This window comes from Pelodiscus sinensis, chromosome 18, assembly GCF_052426305.1.
Source record: "Pelodiscus sinensis isolate ZL-2025 chromosome 18, ASM5242630v1, whole genome shotgun sequence".
NCBI lineage: Eukaryota > Metazoa > Chordata > Testudines > Trionychidae > Pelodiscus > Pelodiscus sinensis.
Genome location: NC_143069.1, coordinates 29,076,063 through 29,097,028, shown reverse-complemented (window position 1 = coordinate 29,097,028; position 20,966 = coordinate 29,076,063). Strand labels below are relative to the sequence as shown.

Genomic DNA, 20,966 nt, shown 5'->3' with positions numbered 1-20,966 from the left:
CTGGGTGCTGCTCCCTGGCCCAGGTCACACCGGAGGTCAGTCTGGTTTAAATAATGGTCCATTCTGGCCGTGCCCTCTGAAATGCCGCCTGCCTGCCCAGGGCTGGCTCTTCATGGTGCTGCTGGCGTTTAAGGACGAGGTGCAGGCTGGGTCCCTGTGGGGGTGAGCTCCAGGGCAGAGACCTGGGAGCTGGCGCTGTGAGCAGCTAAATCCCCTTGGCTCAGAGCCAGGCGATCTCTGCTCCCCAGACCCAGTGCCCTGGGTGAGGGGGCTGTGGAGGTGGCGCGTCCGTCCACCTCTCACACTGGCCATGGACCCGAGCAGAGCTGAGAGGCAGCTGGACCGAGAGGAGTCAACCGGAGACCTGCTCTCCCTGCCCAGATCTCACAGAGTCCTGCTCCCCTTCCCATGCCCTTGCTTCTGGCTCCGCAGGGAGCAGCCGGAATAGTCCTGGAAGGGGAGGAGTAAATGCCATGGGCACATTGGGGACAGTCAGACAGAGGGACTCACCGGGAGCTGAGCAGGTCTTCTGGCTGCTGGGGCTCAGCGCTGGGAACAGAAACGGCCAGTGTAGTTAGTGCTGGAGGTAAATTCCCCCCTTCTCTGACCTCGGTCTTGAGGGACAAAAACTGCTTGTGACAGACGGAAATAATTTCCTGATCTGCATTGCTGGGTAGGCAAAGCCGGCAGGACGTTAACCCTGGGGCAGGGCAGGTTCCTCGCACACAGACCTCAGCCGGGCTGAGGCTGCCTTTCCCTGCAGCTCTCTAGAGGGCCAGATGCTCAGCTGGTGTAAATCCGCATTGACTCCTGTGGGACAATACTGATTTGCCTACATACTCACCAGGCAGCAAGAGGCACAGAGACAGGAGCATGGAGGAGGCTGGGGAACCTGTCGGGATGGAGACAGGACTTAGGAGGCCACAATCTGCAATCTCTCCCTGCTCTGACCTGCACCCTCTGCCCTGTCTGACTTCAGCCAAGGGAAGCTCCGGTGTCTCTCTCTGCTCTGATCTACCCAGGGCTGGATGCTCCAGCCCCTCTCCCTGCTCCCAGGCCCCTGGGGTCTGCGGGGCTGAGGTAGCAGAGATGCTGCAGCCTCTCTCTGCCCTGCTCTGTCCCCTCCATGGGTCAGATACTCGTCACCGCTCCCCATTTCCTGCCCCGCATGGTCCCCCATCCTTGCCCTGACCGCAGGCTCTCTATTTAGGGCTGCGAGACTGAGAACCGAAGGGGCCTGGTTTGCTATTTTCAGTCTATAGCAGGGGCCTCAAACCCCAGCCTGCAGGCCAGCCCCAGCTGGGGCGATTGAGCCGTCTGGCCTGGGACACACAGCGGGATGGGGAAACCTTCCCACCCTTCCCACCGTCGCCTCGCCCCTCCCTTCCCCACGGCACCATGTCCCTGAGGACGTGGCTTTGGGATCGCGGGGGAAGGGGAGGCTGGTACGGCCGGCGGCAGCGGTTCCCCCTCCACCCCGCACTGCCCGCAGCTCTCCCGGCTCCCAGTCACGTCGCTCTGCTTCCCACCAGCCTGCGGGAGGGGGGTTCCTCCCCAGAGTTCTGCTGCCCCTCTTGCTGCTGGGGCCAGGCCACCCCGCTAGTTCCCCGTGATCCACAGAGACTCTGGCCCCTCCCGCCTAGTGTTTGGGGAGGCAGGTGCCCTCCTGTGCCCCCCTCTCATCACCTCTGTCCAGTTATTGTGGGACTACAGGAAAACAGGCCCGTGCTTCACCTGTTCCCAAGGAAAGGGCTGGTGTGTAGCCGACAGGACTCAGCAGGGCTGGACTGTCTGAGCCTCCTGAGTGTAAGAAAGGTGGAGGCAGCTGTTTTGGCCAAGCGGCTGCTCCCTTCCCAAGGGCCCGGCCCGGCCTGGCCTGTCCTCCCCCCCATTCAACCAATAGAGCCAAATCAGCTTCATTAGGAGCCTCTTGTTAGGTCAATTGCAACCGAGCTGGGATTCTTCTGCCCTGCAGCCTGCTGGGATCTAAATCACAGGGAGCTGCTGGCACTTGAACCGGGGCCGTGTTCCCGTCCAGCCTGCGCAGTGACAGAGCGATGGCTGGGCAGGGGTCACAGCCGAGAGGCGGATGGCAGCAGATGGGACTGGTGGATGGTGGGGAGCAGCAGAGAGGCGCCGTGGGCAGCCTGCAGGGCGGCAGCAGAGAGCAGGGGGCAGGGGCCCAGTGAGCAGCCAGCAGGGCGAGTGAGTTGCCCCTTCGCCTCCCCCGCTCAGGATGGGACGTGAGCTCTGCGGCTGCATCTCTGAGCTCTGGGTCTGCGCGTGGGGGTAGGGAAGGGCTGGGCACGTGAAGGGGACGTTTCGGTTGCTGGACTTCAGAACCTGAGTAGGAAAAGGCGCTGCCCAGCTGTCACCAACCGGCCTGGGGTGGGACTGTTACTCGCGGCTCCGTGTATGAGCCTGTTTGTGGGGTTTTCCCAAATTGCTGCCAAGTTACTTCTCCCCTTTTATTAAAAGTTGCTTTTCGACACCCAGACGCTGTGCGTGGGAATGGGGAAACAGTGTATCTCTGAGGCACCCGGGGTGGGGGGTGAATTTCCCGGGTTTCTAGGTGGAGGCTCGAGCCAGTCCTGGGTTGGATGGAGAGAGAGGAACCGCTGGGGATTGAGACATAGAATCTTAGCACACTAGAACTGGAAGGGACCTTGAGAGATCATCAGTCCAGTCCCCTGCCCCCACGGCAGGACCCAGCACCGTCGAGATCATCCCTGACACGGGTCGGTCCAACCTGCTCTTTAATATCTTCCGTGACGGGGATTCCACAACCTCCCTGGGCAATTTATTCCAGTGTTTCTCCACCCTCACAATTACGAAGTTTTTGTTCTAATGTCCAGCCTAAACCTCCCAACTGCTACTGAACCTGACGCTGGCTGCTGCTGGCTTCACCTGGCAGACCATTGCAGAATGAAAAGCAAAGACCTCAGTGTTGCCTGTCCCTTTTGTTGGTAACTAACAGAGCTTTGTGCCTCACTGCTGGGAAGTGAATAGCAGCGGGTATGTCTACACTACCCCGCTAGTTCGAACTAGCGGGGTAATGTATGCATACCGCACTTGCAAATGAAGCCCGGGATTTGAATTTCCTGGGCTTCATTTGCATAAGCCGGGCGCCGCCATTTTTAAATCCCGGCTAGTTTGAACCTCGTGCCGCGCGGCTACATGCGGCACGGAGTAGCTAGTTCGGATTAGGCTTCCTAATCCGAACTAGCTGTACTCTTCATGGTGGTCAGGTCAGGTTCCCCCTCCCTGTACTACTGTGATCCTGGGATCAGTGTTAATTGCTGGGGAGGGACACAAGGGAGGTACTGGTAACATGACCACACCCATGTGACTCCTCCCACATCACCCCTAGGGGTACGGCTACCCTGTGTTTTATTTTTCTGATGAGGTATGCAAATAGCACTCACATTTGCATACCTTCTTCCGTTTTTTTTCCCCCTGGAAGAGGCTTTCTGCCGTTTGGTCCTGTCTACATGGGGTCAATTGTCGCAAAAAAAACCCTTTTCAAAGCCCCTGTAAACCTGATTTTACATACCCTAAACTGTACCCTAGCTCTCGGGAGAGCCCTGCCTCTTCCCATTCCCACCTCACCCCTACTCCACCCCTTCCATCAAATGCTGCCCCTGCTCTTCCCCCTCCTCTCCTCCGATACAAGGCAGAATTATTGTCCCCATTTCACAGATGGGGGTTGAGTCACAGAGGGTATGTCTACACTACCCCGCTAGTTCGAACTAGCGGGGTAATGTATGCATACCGCACTTGCTAATGAAGCCCGGGATTTGAATTTCCCGGGCTTCATTAGCATAAGCGGGGAGCCGCCATTTTTAAATCCCCGCTGCTTCGAACCCCGTGTAGCGCGGCTACACGGGGCTCGAACTAGGTAGTTCGGACTAGGGTCCTATTCCGAACTACCGTTACTCCTCGTGAAACGAGGAGTACCGGTAGTTCGGAATAGGCACCCTAGTCCGAACTACCTAGTTCGAGCCCCGTGTAGCCGCGCTACACGGGGTTCGAAGCAGCGGGGATTTAAAAATGGCGGCTCCCCGCTTATGCTAATGAAGCCCGGGAAATTCAAATCCCGGGCTTCATTAGCAAGTGCGGTATGCATACATTACCCTCCTAGTTCGAACTAGGAGGGTAGTGTAGACATACCCAGAGAGATGAAGGAAGAGGCCCAAGGACTGTGTATGAAAGCAGAGGAATGGTCCCATGATTGTGGGCCACTTCCCTGGCCCATGCGCTGCCCTGGTGGGACTGGCTAGAGAAAGGATCTGAGTCCTCGCTCCCACTGCCTTTACCCAGAGGCCTGACAGACCTGTGGGCTCCCTGCCGCTCTCCTGCATGGCAGAGTCCTCATAACCCAGTTAAAGCTGGACCCAGGATTCCTGGGGGGCTCAACCCCCAACCTTGTTGTGATCAGTTAGGACCCAAGCGAGGGTGTCCCAAGCACAGGGTGCTCTCTCCGCTCTGGGTGCACTGTGATGGCCTGACTCGTGATTGTTGAGTGCTGGGCATGGGAAAGGTCAGGACAAGCCGGCTGGGTGGGAGGAGGGCGCTGTGTTACTGTCTGCATGAACCTGAAGCAGAAGACTCTGATCACAAAGATGACTTTGTTTTCCCAGAATTCACTTTCCTAATTACTTGAATGTTGGAAATGGTCCAGAATTTCCCTGGAAATGTGCCAGGGCACTCAAAGCCCTGCAGAAAAGTGCTTCGCAGGACGGGCAAACATGCTCAGAAAGGTCCAAGGAGCTTGCAGTAGCAACACCAGCCAAAGGTACAAGAGAGAAACAGATCCCCAAATCCAGCAGTGACTGCACCAGCAGCAGGGCCTGTCTCACTCATTGGGAAGCTCACAACACAGGTGTGGTTGAAGTGAGTTCATTTCTGGCTCCCCTGGGTGGGAAGAACAGCTGGGAAACCTGCCCCCAAAAGGTCAAAACCCCCAAGTCATCTCAAAGGAAACATGAGTTCCTAAGGCAATTTGGGGATTTTTTGGGAGGCTTCCTCATGATTTTTTACCCTTTGGGTTGGCAGTGGAATCTCTAAACAGAGCTGAGGGGCCTTGGGAGCTGAGCTACTGATATAAAGACTCAAGGGGAGGAACACAGAGTGGGGGATTTTCCCAATTTTATTCCGAAGAAACTTTTTTTTTTTTAACAAAAGGCAAACAGGCAGCATTTGCCTTCAGCCTATTCCAGTGTCCTTCAGCACTTAGGGCGCTGGGCATTGTGCTGCTGTGGTCCCAGAGAAGATCCCCCACTTCCTGGCTGCACGGCCCCTACTGTTGCCTCTGATTTGGGGAGGTTCTGTGATGTGGCTGCACACTGACCAGCCCTGTGTTTCAGCGACTGGCGTATCAACGACGTCTGTCCTTCTGCAGCGCGATGGTTGCGTAAGTCGGAGTCTCTTCTCCCTGGGGCCGTGGCTGCTTCTGTAAAACACCAAAATGTGACTGTTCTGCTCAGAGAAATGAAGCCAGAAGATGCCCCTCTGACAGGCCTTCTGCGCGTACACCAGGAGCGGTTCTATGGGCATCTAGGCTGGGAAACACCAGCAACCCACTTCCTACATCAACTCTTCAGAGGCAAAAGCGACGAGGAGTCCTGTGGCACCTTATAGACTAACTGAAGTGTAGGAGCATAAGCTTTCGTGGGCAAAGACCCACTTCGTCAGATGCATGTCACATGCATCTGACGAAGTGGGTCTTTGCCCACGAAAGCTTATGCTCCTACACTTCAGTTAGTCTATAAGGTGCCACAGGACTCCTCGTCGCTTTTGCAGATTCAGACTAACACGGCTACCCCTCTGATTCTTCAGAGGCAAGCAACTCAGATTCCTCCTCCCCAGCCTTTGTCTGGACCTTTTATGCCTCCAATTACAATTGGAGGAGCCATTCCCCTCTCCATGCCAGCCTGCCCATAAGGCAGTTCTGAGTTAGAGTCTCTGTAACATGATGTCACTAGAACTCAGCCTGACATTAGAGGTCTGGGTGGGGGAGGTTCTGTGGCCTCCGATGTGCAGGTCAGACCACATGATCGTGATGGTCCCTTCTGGCCTTAAAGTATCTGAGTCTCTACTGACACCTCCCCTAACATCTGGCTGAGTTACTAGTGATGTCACATTACAGAGATACCACAAAGTTACACTAGTTCAAACTTGCCAGCGACCCGGGGCCCCGTTATGCAGAGGAAGACAGATACACCCGTTGGTCCCTGCTAATCTGATCCAGGGAAACATTCCTTCCTGACCACAAATACTCTGATGAGTTAGATGCTGAGCATGAGGGCAAACCCCACCGGTCAGACACCTGGCAACAAATTCTCTGTTGTAAGTCAGAGCCTGACTCATCTAGTGCCCCATCTCTGGTCATTGGCAGTAAAATGCAACTGTAGAACGGCAGGAAATCCACATCCCCAGCCCGCGGGTCCCTGCCAAGCGGGAACAGGCAAACCAGTCGCTCTCCGCTTTCGCATCACTTTGTCCTTAGTAAAAGTGAGACTCACCCTGGTAGTTCCTGACAAATTCACGGAGGCATCTGGGGAGAGAAGGACAGTTAATTGCTGTCACTTGGGCTATGTCTCCACTACGGGTTTGCCTGAAGAGGCAATGCAAATGAAGCACTAGAAAATGCTAATCCACGGCAAAATCTAGCTTCACTTCATCTCCCATGATGCACTGCATCTGGGGAGGACCATGATACACTCCTTCTCATCACAAAGAGGGGAGACAGTGATGCATCATGGGAGAGCCGGAGAGCCTGGCTCAAAGAGGTGACCAAGAGCATGAGGCACTTGGACTCCTGGCCCCACATTTTTCCCATGGGCAGGTGACCCCAGAAACCCCAGTGCCCTACATAAGCTCTTACATTGAACCTGATCTTCAGGAGTGTTGCTGGTGTCACACTGGACTCGTTCCCTGTGGGAAGAAGTAAGGACGGGGGGGTGTCAGTGATCCTGCGTGTTCTCTGAGTGTCACTTGAATGGCACCAACTTTGTTTGCAGAGCTCCAGCTGTGAGAAGGTTTCCTCCCATGGCTGGTTCTCATTCTAGGACTTTCCATCTCCTTTCAGCTCACACTGAGTGGACAGGCAGGGAGCCCTAATTCTGAATAACCAGGGATAATCTGGATAAAAAAGCTTCACCTTTCACAGAGGGAAGACCTTAAAGGTGAGACTTGATCTTTGTGCTCTGCTTCTGCAAAATGGCCAAGAACCCAACTGCCCAACCCACCACTAGATCAGCAGGGAGCTACCACTGGAGAGACCCAGAAATCCCTGAGCTCTCAAGACAGAAGGTGAAGAGAACTCTGCAGCTTTCACTAAGTTTAAACCAGATGAAAAGTTTCAACAAGATTTTTTTTTCATGAACAATATTTTTGCTAACGTCAAATTCTGGCCTAACTGGTTTCTTGTGAATGGACAACTTGGGTTTTTTTTCAAACTCCTCTCCCCCACCCCCATCACTTTATCTGTAAAATTTGGACTTTTGTATTGGAAAATTTTCACCTCAAATAAAACTGGACATTTGTCCCAGGCCTGCTCACAATGCTGAGGTGGAATGTTTATCCTTAAGGGTCAACATTAATGTCTTTACATGATGTGGAAATGAAGCTTCAGAGCCCCCTTTCTGCCCAATCTCACAACCCGCTCCCCTGTCCCAGGAGGGGAGGGTGGGGCTATTTGGGGGCAGAGCCTGGTTGTATGGGAGGAGCAGGGAAGGAAGGAAAGTTTTGGGAGAGGCAGCTACAGTCAGAGCCCTTCAGGTAGGGGCTGGGTGTGGCAGGAGGTGCTTCTTCAGATCTCTAGGCAGGGACTCACAGAGACTCTCTGCAGGGTCCGTGCAGGGTTTGTGTGCGTGGGTGGGAGGGGCAGACTGTGAGCCGGGAGCACTTGGAAATTCCCCTCTGCCCCCTTTGTAATTCGCATGTACAGCGGGCTCTGAATGCCCATGGCGTCCCTGCTGCCTGGCTCTTCACAGCAGGGTTGGGGGATGGGAGCAGTGACACTGCCTTGCGCAGACCTGCACCGAATTCATGCCTGCTGAGAGTGCTGTTCTGGAGCAGGTTCAGGTGTGTCTGCGCCTTGCCTGGCATTAGGCCAGCTGGACATGAGTCGCTAGGTCTCCCCAAACAGCGAGACGTGGCCCCACTCACATCCTACTCTTCCCCACTGGCCTCACCCATGCTGCTACTCTGCCCATCTGTGCTCAGCCTTTCCTCTGAAGCTGGTTGGGGTTGGGAGGGCCGGCTGGCTGGCAGCCTTGGTTGTCTGGGGTGGGTCGGCTGGCAGCCTGGGCCAGCCAGTGGGCCTGAATTCAGGGCAGATGGGGCAGGCTCCTCTGGCCATGCTGAAGGCCTCATGGCTCCTGCACAGGTGAGGGGGCACAAGGGGAGGGGTGTGTCCTTGGGCAGAAGGGGAGGGGCCCAGGCTGGCCTCCCTGAATGGGAGCTCACGAGAATGGCCAGACTGAGTCAGACCAAAGGCCCATCCAGCCCAGTGTCCTGTCGGCCGACAGTGGCCGGTGCCAGATGCCGCAGAGCGAGTGAACCGAGCAGGGAATCCTCAAGTGACCCCTCCCTTGTCACCCATTTCCAGCTCTGACAGATGGAGCTAATGCTGGAGGGACAGGAGACACCTGATTCCGAGGGATGCCAGATGGTTTAACAAAAAATACTCCCCCCCCCCAAAAAAGGGAAAAAATTCTGTTGAGAGAAAAGAGGGGAGACCGAAGTTATAGAGCAAAAAAACCAAAACAAAATAATAATAAAAAAAAGCCATGTTGCCGCTTTAGGAAATGCTTTTGAGTCTTTTTGGCCCTAACAGACTGCCAATGGCCGCCCACCATCTTGCCTCCCTGCGTCAGGCTGGACAGCTCCCCTACGCAACCTGGCAAACACCAGAGATTTTCGCCGCCTGACGGGGAAAACAATCAGAAAGTACCAGATATTTTAGGTGTTTGGTATTTTCTGAATTTTTTACCAGACAGAAGGCGAAAATATTGGACTGTCCAGGTCAATACCAGACACCTGGCAACCCTATTGATTCCCAGCCAGACTTGACCACCCCTAGCGCCGCCCCAGAATAACTGACCCTGTTCTAGGGAACTGGCTGGGTCGGTTGGTGCCACCAAACAGCCCCAACTCCCCGAGTGTAAAACAGGGGCCTTGGGGAGAATTTTCAAACATGCTCACTGTGCTGCCAGTGAATGGGATGGGAACACGCTGCTTTGGGAAACCCCTTCCTCTAAGTGTCTCTTCATAACCTCCAGATCCCACCCAGCCAGGGAGCTCATCTTGCCCTGGACTTTTCCAAAACTCCTCCAGCACACACAGACTGAAATCCCCTGCAGGGGGAGAGCTGAGCGCTGCTGGGACTCTAGGGTGACTACTGGCCCTCGTTTGAGTCACAGAGACCAGACGCAGAGAGGAAACAGGAGGGGAGTAATCGCCTTCTACCTTTGATCCCTTCGCAGAGACACAGCTGGAAGCGGCGAGACAGAGTGATCAGAGACAGGGCCATGTTTCCTCATGGGCAGAGAGAGAGAGAGAGAGAGAGAGAGACTGAACAACATGACCCCAATTCAACATCACAATGACACAGAGCCCCCATCCCCACTGCCCAGCCCAGCGCTCCCCCCAACTGAGTCAGTCACATGCCATTTCATGTTCTACATAAAGCCCAGGTCTGATAGTTGGGGGTACAGTGAGAATTTAACTTTCATTAAGAAAAAAGCAGAGGTAAGTTCATAACCCTCATATTTGGGGAGAAAACCCTGAAAATGCCCCTAAAGATCAAATCCCCCAGGCAAATACAAAGACCCCACCCTAGTGACTTGTTGGAAATCTCATCAGTGAGACTTCATGGCTGATATTTATAAGGTGCTAATTCTAAAAATAATCCTTTCATCATCTCTTTGATATTTGTCCCCAGCAAGCCTCCCTCAAACACAATTTCATTGAGTTTTTGGGCATCTCTCTTCCCCCATCCCGGGCACATGGGGAACAGGGGATCTCAGGGGTGTCTCTACCACGTCTGTCTGTACATTCGCTAACATGGCTCCGCCTCACTCTCACACCCACCTTTCCTTCCCAGCAGATAAAGCACCACAGCCAGCACCAGCATGGCAGGGATTGTGATTCCCAACGGGATACTTAGACCTGGCCATAGAAAAGAATTTTGTTGTGAATGGCCTCTCCAAACAGCCGCCAGCAAGTGCCTCCTGGCTGGAGCTGGCTCAGTCCTGTGGCAAATGACCCTGGTGTGCTCATGAACAAACCCTCAAACTCACTTCTGTGTAGCTGCAGGGTGTCATTATTGGCTGTTCTATACCATAGTTTGTTCTTTTGAGGGGTTTTTTGCCATTCTTTTATTTTAAATCCAAACAAAGTTCAACTGAAATCAAAACCTGCCCCCCAAACAATTCACATGCAAGGACCTTATTAGTTTCCTCACAAAAATAAAGTTGACATGAAAGGTGCCGTTTGGTTTTACTTTGCATTGACACTTTTGTTTCATTTTGGTTTTCAAAATCCAGAAATAGAAGGAAAATATCCTTTGAGGTTGGAAATAAATAAAGAGGAATCCTCTGTATCTGACACTTTGGTCTTATTTTGGTTCCATCCCTCCCCCCGCCCCCGCCAAAGGAAACTATCGAGTCCAAATGAGGCCAAAGCACATTTTTTGGTTGATTTTCATGATTTTTTCTTCAAAATACTGAAATTTCCCATCGCAAGTTTTGAATGAAATAGTTTTTATCACTATTTTCTGTGGCAATAAACCTGGATTTCCTCCAGCTCTAAGGGTGGCTCTAAGGGTGGCCAGGAACAAACTTATCATTAAACAATCACTTTATTGCCAGCAAGGGAATGCAGCAGGCGCTCAAAGTGAAGCCCGTACATCGGTGCTACCCTAGATAGGGTTGGGCGGGAGCCCAGGAGTGTGAGCTTTCTTGAACCAGGGGCCAGAGATGTCTGTGGCCCTTGTAGGAAAACATCCCGTGGAGGAGTCTTCCATTACTTCAAAATCAAACCCTTTCGACAAGACCCATTAGCCTTTCAGAACTGAAATGTGGCTGATTTTTTGTTCCATGCAAAATCTGAAATTTTGACTCTCCATCTGAATTTAGGATGGAAATAAAATGTGAAAGGTCAGAATCTCTCACAGGACAGAAATCCCAAATCCCCATGAGGTCTTGAGACCCAGATAAGATTAGTCTCAGAGGGGTTGTGTTAGTCTGTAACTTAAACATAAAAAACTTGAAAAACAAGTGGTCCACTAGCATGTTCGAGACAAATAACTATGTGTTACCAGGATCTTTCGTGGGCACAATAAAAAAAGTGGGTTGTGCCCATGAAAACTCATGATACTATCTATATATTTTGTTAGTCCCTAAGGTGCTTCAGGGCCACTCGTTTTTAATTTTTTTTAGATAATATCAGTGTGATTCTGGCCAGGGCTACTAATTGGCACAGTTATACAGAGTCTATTTTCCTTGCCTGGCAGGTGCTGCTCATAGCCCTTGTAGACATGCCGTGGAGGGGCTGGGTTGCTGATTCATATGCTTTGGAGTTGCAGGGCAAACAATCAGGTTTGGGCTCTGGGAAGGTAAATTCCTGGAACTCAGTTGCTCTGTGGAACCAGGTTTTTAGTGGGCTGAGATTCCTGGCAGAGGGGTTTGCCCACATGCCGGGTGTAACACTGGGCCAAGCATGGAGCACAGAGTGTAACTAGCTAATGACACAGACACAGAACCTGGGAGCCCAGGTGGGATGATGCGTCTGGTGCCTCCTGCCAGAGCAACCCCCCACCCAGTGAGTGCAGAGGAGGCAATAACTCACTGGCTGCCGGGTTAGCAGAGGGGGCAGGGAACTCCAGAGGAAACTTGCCCAGCAGAAGGGTTTGGGATTCCCCCTCTGAAAGAGCCACTTTCCTGCCCTGCAGAGACATTTCCAGGCTCAGCCATGCTGGGCAAAGCCGGGCAGAGCTGCAGGAAGAGAGAGCAACACATTGGATGAGCCCATCTCCATGTGTGTTTCCCTACATCCATCCTCAAGGGGATCACACTCAGACTGGGGCTGCCCAGCCCAGGACACAGAAACTCTTCAGAAGCATTTACCTGTTGGCGGGGAAACCCCGACACCGCCACTACTGCTGGAGCCATCACCTAGGCAATAAATACACAAGAGACATCACCATGGCGATCGCACTCAGACTGGGGGCTTGCCCAGCCCAGGACCCACATTTAGCTGGCAGGATGAACTCTGGTCAGTGCTGCTGCTGGAGTCATCGTCTAGGCAACAAACACACAAGGGATCAGAGCAGGCCGTGGCCCAGGCCAGGCCCACATGCTGCCCTAGTACTGCTGACCATGGACAGCCACTGGCTGGGGGCAGGGCTGCTGGAAGGGCCTTGGGCTCGGGGTGGATCACAAACTGGATCCTATTCAGCAACATGAGTGTGTGTAAGACACGGGAGGTCTCTGCTCTGCTCTGCTCTGCTTAGCGCCGATGAGGCCTCAAGTGCAGAACAGGGGCTAGTTTTGGGTGTGACACTTTAGGAGAGTGGTGGAGAAACTGGAGAGAGTCCAGAGGAGAAAAACAACATTGAAAACCTGACCAGGGTGGAAAACAGAGGCTAGTTACACCATTCCTACTCATCCTGGCTAATAGCTATTGATGGACCTAACCTCCATGAATTTATCCTGTTATTTTTTGAACCTTCTTAAAATCCTGGCCTCCACAACATCCTCTGGCAAGGAGTTCCATTGGTTGACTGTGCACTGAGTGAAGAAAAAAATCCTTTTCTTTGTTTTATATCTGCTGCCCATTCATTTCGTTTGGTGATCCCTAGTTCTTATGTTATAGCTTTTCCTTATTCAGTTTTTCCACACCAGTCATGACTTTATACAACTATCATATCCCCCTAGTCTCCTCTTTCCTAAGCTGAAAAGTCCCTGTCTTTTTAATCTATCTCTTTAATCTATCATTCCGAACCCCTCATCATTTTTGTTGCCCTTTTCTGAACATTTTCCAATGCCAATATAGCTTTTTTGAGATGAGGTGACCACATCTGTATGCCGTATTCAAGATGTGGTTGTACTGTCGAAGAAAAAGCCTAACTCAGTTTACACGGCTAAACAGACAGTTTTATTGGCCAATAAAAGCAAAGTGAGCCAAACGTGGTCCCAGCAGAGCCGGGCCCAGTGAGGCTGGCTAATACTATCAATCCTAGTATCTTTATACCCTTGACCAAACAGCCTGACGTCAGGGTATCCAATTACAGAAGTCATCAATTAAGCTAGGAAAAATAAAGCCTTGTCAACAAGATGGCGGACAGGTACGAGGGAGTACCTCTCCTGTCTAAACCAGACCAATTAACACATCCCAATAGCACAGCTGTCTTGGCCTGGCACAGGGGGGGATAGAAAGTTCACTCTAGTCTACGTTGAAAGGCAAAAAGCTGAAATGGTTTCTGTTATACAAGATGGCTTCTAGCTAAACATAAAATGGTTTCTACAGTACCACGGTGTATATAGAGGCAATAAGATATTCTCTGTTTTATTCTATATTCCTTTTTAATGATTCTAACATTCTGTTTGCTGTTTTGAGTGCCGCTGCACACGGAGTGGATGTTTTCAGAGAACTAGCCACGATGACTCCAAGATCTCTCTTGAATGGTTATAGCTAAATTAGTCCCCATCATTTTTTATCATGTATATAGTAACCCAATGTCTGAGAGTCTGCACTGCTCAGCCGGGCCACTGTGGAGGAGCCCAATCGACCGCTTACTCCGCTTGCTCCCCCACGGTGGCCCAGCTGAGTGGCGCAGAAGTCAGCCGAGCAACACGGCGGGAGACGAAGGGGGGCAGGGCTGTGTCGTTCGGCGTGACAGTGGCTCCAGGCTGCATCCTCTGGCCGTAAATGTCACCACCCCACCCAAGTGAGAGGCAGGAGGGGGAGGAGAAGAGAAAGAGAGAAAGAGAGGCAGGAGGCGGAGGAGAGCTGAGAAAGAAGGGGGAGGCATTAGGAAAAGAGAGAGAGAGAGACGGAGCAAGAGACTGGAGGCTCAGGAGAGAAGACTGACGTGGAGGAGAGACCTGAAAATCCTGTTTTATGACAGGCTAATTGTCTAGTATAGACAGTAAAATTCCAATAGTCCAGCATCCAATTGTATGGCATCAAAATGGAGAGAGCCTAGTGAGTGAGCTTCAGCAAAAAACGAGTCACAAGACAGCAAGGGCAGCAGCTGAACCGAGTGAAAACAGGAGGGACTGAGTCAGTCTGTCACTGGCATTGTGTGACGCTAAACTGCACTTGTGTTTTTTCCAGCACTTAAAAACTTTAAATACAGTATATATATATATATATATACACACACAAAATTATAGTTCCTCCTGATAGTCTGGCATATCCGATAATCTGGCACCACCTAGGTCCCAAAGATTCCGGATTATTGGAAATCTATTGAAGTTGGGATTATTTTTTCCAGTGTGCATTGCTTTACATTTATCAACATTAAATTTCATTTGCCATTTTGTTACCCAATCATTTAGTTTGGTGAGATCTTTTTGAAGATCTTCGCAGTCTGCTTTGGGCTTAACTATCTTGAGCAGTTTGGTATCATCTGCAAATTTTGCCACCTGTTTACCCCTTTCTCCATGTCATTTAGAAATAGGTGGAATAGGATCCGTCCCAGTGCAGACTCCTAGATACCAATCTCCATTCTGAAATCTGACCATTTATTTCCAGCCTTTGTTTCCTGTCTTTTCACTAGTTCTCAGTCAATGAGATGATCTTCCCTCTTATGCATGACAACTTACTTTACTTAAGAGCCTTTGGTGAGGGACCTTGTCAAAAGCTTTCTGACATCTAAGTATACTGTATCTAGTGGATCCCCCTTGTCTACATGTTTGTTGACTCCCTCATAGAACTCTAGTACATTAGTAAGGCTAGATTTCCCTTTTCAGAAACCATGTGGATTTTTCCTTAACAAATTGTGTTCATCTATGTGTCTGAGAATATTATTCTTTACTATAGTTTCAGCTAATTTATGTGATACTGATGTTTGATTTATTGATCGGTAATTGCCAGGATCACCTCTAGAGCCCTTTTAAAATATTGGCATTATTCTCCAGTTTGTCCAGATCATTTTGAATTATGACCTGATTCTCCAAAGCACGTGCAAACCCTCCCAGCTTAGTATCATCAGCAAACTTTATCAGGCTAATACCTATACGAATATCTAAATCGTTGATGAAGATATTGAACAGAACTGGTCCCACAACAGACCCCTGAGGAACCCCACTTGTTATGCCCTTCCTGCATGACTGTGAACCATTACTAACTACTCTCTGAGGGTATGTCTACACTACCCCGCTAGTTCGAACTAGCGGGGTAACGTAGGCATACCGCACTTGCTAATGAAGCCCGGGATTTGAATTTCCCGGGCTTCATTAGCATAAGCGGGGAGCCGCCATTTTTAAATCCCCGCTGCTTCGAACCCCGTGTAGCGCGGCTACACGGGGCTCGAATTAGGTAGTTCGGACTAGGGTGCCTATTCCGAACTACCGGTACACCTCATTTCACGAGGAGTAACGGTAGTTTGAACTAGGAAGCCTAGTTCGAACTACCTAGTTCGTGCCCCGTGTAGCCGCGCTGCACGGGGTTAGAACCAGCAGGGTTTTAAAAATGGCGGCTCCCCGCTTATGCAAATGAAGCCCGGGAAATTCAAATCCCGGGCTTCATTTGCAAGTGCGGTATGCCTACATTACCCTCCTAGTTCGAACTAGCGGGGTAGTGTAGACATACCCTGAGAATGGTTATCCAGCCAGTTATGCACCCACCTTATTGTAGCCTCATCTAGGTTGTATTTCCCTAGTTTACTGATGAAAATGTGAGTCTTGTGGTCTCTTACACTGCTGTCCCATCCACAAGAGGGTTTGGGGAGGCCACCCTAAGCCTCACACTTTGCGGGGTCCCATTGCAGCCATCTCAACCCCTGAACAGCCTCAAAAGCCTGTTCTGACCACCCCTCTGCCCTGACCTGGCCCGGAGCGCTCAGCTTCTCTGTGCCAGAGGAAAAAGAGGTGCCGTGGAGAAGAGAGGCGCCGTGGGCTGGGAGGGCACTGTGTTCAGCAAAGTGGAGCTGGCTGCTGAACTTACCAGGCTCCTGCCACAGGGTGAATACATAGGGCAGGGTGATCCCTACTGCTGCCCGCACGCTGTAATCCTCAGCCTTGTGTTACACTGGGCAGTGGGCAATGGGGCCGAGTGGAAGTGGGAAGGGATGTGGTGGGGGTAGAACAAGGATGACTCAGAAGTGGGGCCTGAAGCAGGGAGGTTTCCTCTCCAGCCACCCTACCTCCTCCAGGGATGGCTCTGTTATCCCCTCCGGTCTGGGCTGGGCTCTCGGAGCTGAGATGGGTAAACACTGATTTGGTATAATTTTTTTTTATGCATTTCAGCATTTGCATTTTTCAGGGGCTGGTCATTTAATTGTTGCCCCACCCTGCCATTCAGCCCCTGTATGGGATGCAGAGTTGCTGGGCAGAGCTGAGCTGGAACAGAGACAGACAGACAGACGGACACCTCTTACCAGTGACACTGAGGTGCTGGGCAGGGCTGAGCTGGGATCTGGTCACCTGGTTGTTGCTGTCCTTGAACTCGTACCAGCAGGAGTAATTCCCAGGGCTGCCCCCAGACACCACATGTTTATAGCTGTAGTTGACCTTCCCCTTTGAACCCTTCTGGGATGAAACTTCCTCCCCGTCCTTGCAGAAGATGATGCGGGTGGCTGGGAGCTGAGTGGTCACAAAGCACCGGAACAGCACAGAGTCCCCCGGCCGGGCTGACGTCTGGTTCAGGTTGAGATAGGGGGAGGGTAGAGTGCCTGGAAAGGGGAAGGGGTCAGAGCTGCCAGTGGGGTGTTGCTGGTGCCCAGCGCTGTTGATGGAGCAGGAGATAAAGGGCGGGTGGGTCTGTGTCACATCTGGGGTGGAGGCTCTGATCCCAGCCCAGCCGGGCAGACAGGGGACGAGCTCTCTCTGGGGACCAGAAACTTTATTCCATGCGATCATCTGGGTTATGGGCTGGGCTCCCCTTGCCTGGCGTGGTGAACTTCCTGGAACAAGAGGCCCTGGTGGGGGCACCCTCTGACCCCGCTGGGGCTGCACGGCTTGGAAAGAGGTGGCCCCACAGTGAGGCTGGACCCCGGCCAGTGAGAGTTGTGTAGGGCATGGCCAACACCCCAGCCCAAGCAGGGAAGGCCAGTCACTGACTCATTGGGTTTGGTCCCATCTGGCCCTAGCTTCTCTAACGCCGCCTGCCTGCTCAGGCCTGACTATTCACGGTGTTGCTGGCATTTAGGAATGAGGGGCAGGCTGAGTCCCTGTGGGGGGTGAGCTCTAGCAAAGACCTGCAGCTGGGTGGGGCATGGGAAGGTAAATCCCTTGGGGTCAGAGCCGGGCTGTTCTCTGCTTCCCAGGCTAGTGCCCTGGGGTGCAGTGGGGTGGGTGGAACAGGCTGTGGAGGTGACTCTCTGACCAGTGTCCCAGTGGTCCTGGCTCAGAGCAGAGCTGAGGCAGGAGAACAGGGAGGGATCAACTGTGAGACCAGCTCTACCTGCTGGGATCCCACACAGGCCTGGCCACTCTCCTGTGCCATTGCTACTGGCACCACAGGGTGCAGTGGAAAGGGGGGTGGTGGCTGGACACATGAAGAGGGAGGGGAAATACCATTGGCAGGTCAGAGAGAGACAGATGGACTCACCGCGAGCTGAGCAGATCTCCTGGCTGCTGGGACTCAGCGCTGGGAACAGAAAGGTGCTGTGTGGTTAGTGCTGGAGACAAAATCTGCCCCTTTTCTGTGGTCCCACTTGAGGGACCAAAGCAGCCTGTAATAGGGAAATAAACTCCTGATTCCTTTTTTGGTGCAGAAGCAAACCAGGCAGGATGTTAGATTTGGGGCAGGGCAGATCCCTCTTGTACACAGACCTCGGCTGGACTGGGGTCGCCTTTCCCTTCAGATCTCTAGAGGGCCAGATCCTCACTGGTGTAAAACTGACATTGACTGCAGTGCCACTAGTTTGATTTACACCAGCTGAGCATCTGGCCCACCAGCTCTTACACTGTTTACCCTGGTTCCCTTTTCTTTGCCACTAAAGAGAATTTACTGACAGTCAGGTTCAGGGGCTGCTCTCGGTTTTGTTTCCTCCCAACCGGCTACGAATTAGCCCAGGATTCCCACATACTCACCGGGCAGCAAGAGGCACAGAGACAGGAGCATCGGGGCGATGGCAGGTTGAAAACAGCCCAGCAGCTTCTGTCTTTGATGGGGTCAGGAGAGGACAATTTGATGCTTCTCCCTGCTCCAATCTGCACCAACTGCCCTGTCTGACTTCAGCGAAGGGAAGCTCCGGTCTCTCTGCTCCGATCTGCCCGTCTGCTCCCCAGGGTGGATGCTCCAGCCCCTGTCACTGATCTATGGGACCTGCAGGGCTCAGGTAGCAGAGACGCTGCAGCCTCCCTCTGACGTGATCTGTCTTCTTGGGTCTGATACTCGTTATCGTTCCCCATTTCCTGCCCCGCACCACCCCCCTGCCGTGCTCCGGCCACAGCATCTCTATTTAGGGCTGCGGGATTGAGAAGCAAAGGGGCCTGGTTTTGATAAATATCTGATGCTAAACTAATCACTTAAAAAGCTCCTCCTCACCCACTGTCCCATCTCACTGTCTGGGCAATGAGGCAGGCCCCTGGCTAAGGGCACCTGTGGGCCAGGGTTAAAGGTCACTGGTTGGAAAGGGAGCCTGGGATGTTGAAGGAGCCTGAAACTTTTGCCTTTGTCTCCAGACACTTGTGCCCATCGTCCCCTGACTGCCTCTTCCTCCCATTCTGGGCTGCAGAGGAGTCTCCTTTCCTGCTGAGAGACGTACACCAGGTCTCTTCCTTCTCAAGTCACCCGCTGGAGAGTAGAGGCAAAACCACAAGGCAGTTGAGAAACAGCATCCAGAAGTGACCTCTGAGCAGAGTCCATCGGACTGGGCCAGTGGGGGATCGTGAAAAAGCCAAAGGAAGGTGCGTCCAAAGGAGATGTAGACCCTGTTGCCCTTACTAAAATGTAGGTGGGGTTGGGTTTGGTCATTCCCAGTGCCACTGGGAGTGGTCAATGGTAAATCAGAACCCTGATCCTGACAGTCCCAGAGCCTTCCTCCAGCCCATGCCACCAGGGTGGTGTCTAAACTAGGAAGGTTCCAAACGACAGCAGAATCCTTCCCCTCTCACACAAAGAAAGCCTGGGACACCGAGGTTAAGAACCTGCGGGAAGCCAGGCAAGCAGAGGGGACAAGTGACATCGGTCAGGAGCACAAGGCAGAGCAGTTTTGCAGAGCCACTTTGCAGATTGTCCTCGGCACCTTTCACCACTGGGATGGTGAGACATGGTGGGACTAGGCCCTGAGGCTCTCTGTAGGAGGCTTGTGATCCTGCCACACCCTGCCCAAAGAGACTACAGAGAAGTCCTCCAACTGTGCTAGAGGGACAGGAGAGGAAGCAGCCAATCAGGGGCCAGGAAGGCCTATAAAAGGAGCTGCAACCAGTTATTGTCAGAATGTTTGAGGGTGGAAAAAGCACTCTCATTCAGAGCAGAGATTATACTAGGGACACTACAAAGGGAACTGTGATGGACCCCTGTTAAAGGTGACCCTGGAAGGTGGTTTTTGATTCACGCACAGATGGTGTGTGACTTGGCTAGAGATCTGAGTCGCCAAAGATGGTCAGCTCCACACAGGGGTGGCCTGTGGCTATAGGTGGACTTGGCCACTGCCTAGGGTGCCGCCGCCCGGGGCGCCCGATGATGACATCATGGGAGCGCCCGGGATGCCCGACGATGACGTCAGTCCATTGACAGCCCTATATATGGGTGCGCCGGTCTCACATTTTGCCTGGGGCGCCAGCTGCCACAGCCGGCCTCGAACCGCTTGTCGCTCCACAGAGCGGCTGGACAGGAGCATATGGGGGAGTTCAACTGAAGGGCAGAGGAGCAGAGTTTGACAAGATCTGTCAAAAGCCCTGCCCAGAACACACCAGACTGAAAAAGGGAAAATATTTTCCAGCAAGTTTTTTTTTAAATTATCATTTCAAAACTTTTGTGAAATATCTCCCACCCTCCCCCCCTCCTTTTCTTGGTGGTAAAAATGGAGGGAAGTGAAATCCAAAAGTAGAAAACCTTTTAAAATGTGATCAGAGGGGTAACTGTGAGAGTCTGGACCTTTAAAAACAACAAGTAGTCCTGTGGCACATTTTAGACTCACCAAAATGTATCTAGCATCATGAGCTTTCGGGGGCACAACCCACTTCAGCAGAGGAGCTGGAGACGAATAGCAAAGACCTAGAATTTATAACAGAAAAAGGTGGGGGAGGTGGAGAGTACCTGTCAATTGTAGGACCCATGATAATTGATTAGCCCACCTAATTAGCACAGGTACTACAATGGACAGTTACCTTTTTTTCTTTTTAGTTACTTTTCCTTTTTTTCCCCTCCCCCTCCCCTTCTCCTCTCCTATTTATTTTGGGTGTGCACATCCTAAACTCATAACTCCGGTCACCTGAAGAAGTGGGCTGTGCCCATGGAAACTCACGGTACCATCAACATGTTTTGTTAGTCTATAAAGTGCTATCAGACCATTTGCTGTTTTTTTCTATAACAGACTAACTCGGCTATCCCCCGAAGCTTCTTTTTTTATGTCAGAGACACAAGCTGGGAAATCTGCCTCCTGGGGTTTAATTGATCCCTCTCTCTATTTCCCTCCCCCTATTTCTACTGGGCTAGATCCTGCCTCTCTCCTGCTGGCCCAAATCCCAGTGCTGCCAGGGCAGAATGAGATCTGGACTCCGGCCCTGCTGGGGACATGGATGGAGCCAGACACAGCAGGGCTAGAGTGTGACCAGCTGCTG

At 52.2% G+C, this 20,966-nt stretch overlaps 1 long non-coding RNA gene across 1 annotated transcript; it reads right to left on the bottom strand.

Annotated features, from left to right (window-relative positions):
- Positions 1-5,142: 5,142 nt before the first annotated feature.
- On the bottom strand, positions 5,143-10,238 carry LOC149523353 (uncharacterized). Its single transcript, XR_016347078.1, has 4 exons — positions 9,475-10,238; positions 6,887-6,936; positions 6,525-6,556; positions 5,143-5,452 (listed from the first exon to the last, which is right to left on the bottom strand). It is a non-coding gene; the product is annotated as an uncharacterized LOC149523353 (long non-coding RNA).
- Between the last annotated feature and the right edge of the window lie 10,728 nt (positions 10,239-20,966).